Source organism: Notamacropus eugenii, chromosome X (assembly GCF_028372415.1).
Source record: "Notamacropus eugenii isolate mMacEug1 chromosome X, mMacEug1.pri_v2, whole genome shotgun sequence".
Taxonomy (NCBI): Eukaryota; Metazoa; Chordata; class Mammalia; order Diprotodontia; family Macropodidae; genus Notamacropus; species Notamacropus eugenii.
The window spans coordinates 11,287,597-11,289,733 of record NC_092879.1 but is presented as its reverse complement, the minus strand read 5'-3'; positions in this window follow the sequence as shown (position 1 = coordinate 11,289,733).

Below are 2,137 nucleotides of genomic sequence, written 5' to 3'. Positions count from 1 at the left end.
AGGCAGAAGGACAGGGCAGGGAACTGGGAGTCAGTGAGGGTTTGAAGGAAAGGGAGAGTCAGTGGTGGATGCTCCAGCTGTCCAGGTGGAGCAGGCTGGAAAGGCCACTCACTGGCCTTGGCAATGTGCAAGGCCCTGGTGACCCCTGGAAGAGGGCAGGGAGGAGGGAGGGCTGACTGGCAGAAGAAGCAGGTGCAGCAAGTATAGAAGTTGTAATGACAGGGTCCTGGCTGTGGTTAAGACGCCATCCAGAGGGAAGCAGCCTGCTTGGCCCTTTGCTCCTCCTCAGGGAAGTCAGCCTCGCTGGTGTAGAGGAAAGGCTACTGCTGCATTGGGAAGCTCAGCTGTGCTCTGCCATGTGACCTTGGGCTAGTGCCTTGCCCTCTCTAGGTGGCCTCAGGTTCCTCAGCAGACACCTGTGGGGCTTGGATGAAATGATCTCGTGGGCCCATCTCTACAACTAACTAATGCTCCTACTCCCTCTCAGTCTCCTGGAGGTCATACCGGAAGCTGGCATAAAGAAACGGATCATATTCCATCGAGCAGCTTTCACCCTCCCTTGCATGTGTTTCGGTACAGCCATTCCCATGCATCATGAGAAGCACCAGGCAGGAAGCCCCTTCCCCTCCCAGCTCTTCTATTTCTGAGAGTGGCTTGAATGAGAAAAGTACCTGAGGCTGAACCTGAGCCCAAGAAGATGGAGGGCTTTCAGTGTTTGGGAGGAGAGCCCCTGGATGTGGTGGTCAGCCAGGGGCAGTTGAGGCTCAGAAATGTTCCTACTAGTGCTTTGGAGTAGGGGACGGGCTTTGGGGGCTTTGGGCCAAGGCTGGAAGAACCATCCTGGGTCAGGTGTGGTGACCAGGGTGTGCTGGCTCAGGGAGGCTTTGTGCTAGATACTGATAGCTAGCATTTTTATAAGCCTAACTGTGAGCCAGGCACTGTACCCAATGCTTCACAAACAGGATGACATTGATTGTTACAGCCACCCTGAGAGAGAGGCGCTGTTTCTTTTACATATTCACAGATGGTCAAACTGAGGCAGGCAGCAGGGAAGTGACTTGGACAGCTAGGGAGTATGTGAATCTGAGAGCCTTCCTGAGCCCCCATCCCAAGAGGGATAACTTGTGAACTCTGAACCTGAGCCAGGAGGAGACTGGGACCAGAGAAGCTCTGCCCCCTCCTTCCCTGGGTCAGTCACAGCCCTGCCAAAAGCCACAACTCAGGGGATAGAAAATCAGCCTCTTTTCATGAGGTGCTAGAAGACCTGGAGAGAGGAGTGTGTGTTTAACAGGGATATCCTGAAGTTTTCCAAGTACCTTTGTGGAGATGGACATGGCACTGTCCTGCCTGAGAGGTCAGCAGGGCAACACTGAGGCTCCAGAGACAAGTGGAGGCTAGGACTTGAAGGATGTCACAATGCAGCACCCAGGAGAGTTCTGGGGTTGTCATGACAGAGGGCCCCTACATGAGATCACCCATTCTGGCTGACAGGCTGGTCTGAATTGTTGCTGTCAGCCCTCGGGCAGCAGAGGGAATGAACTCCCAGAAGGAGGACCCTGTTCCTTTGGATGCCGAGCCGATACTGAGACCCCCTCAACTGCCCCCTGATGACAATAGTAAAGGAAGGCGTGATGGCAGACCTAGTCCACAGCCACCACCAAGGGACCATCCCGGAATACATCAGGGTCAACGAGATGGCATCCAGGATCCAAGTGATGGACAAGGAAGGGGGAGAAGAAGTCCACCCCCAGTCACCTATATCAGGGGGGATCAGGCCTTCCCTAACCTGTTCGTCACAATAATGGGCCTCGGAGCAGAAGGTGCAAGTGCCATTCCACCTGTGGAGCTCGATGTCAATGAGCCCCTGGCCTACTTCGAATATCTTCTAGCATCCATTCCTGGTGCTGCTGAAGGGAGAAGTGGAGTGGGTGTCCAAGAGGGATGCCCCCAGGACCACCCTGACTGTCATCAGGGACGTGGAGCCAGGACCCGCACTCGAAGACATGGTCCCCATCCTGAAAGCAAGCTGGCACATCTGGCAGTAGCAGTGGAGGTCACACCACCAACAGCCACTGATCCTCCCTCCAAAGCTCTCCCTGTGGATACCCAGAGATCTACCACCAGGAAAAGGCGAGGA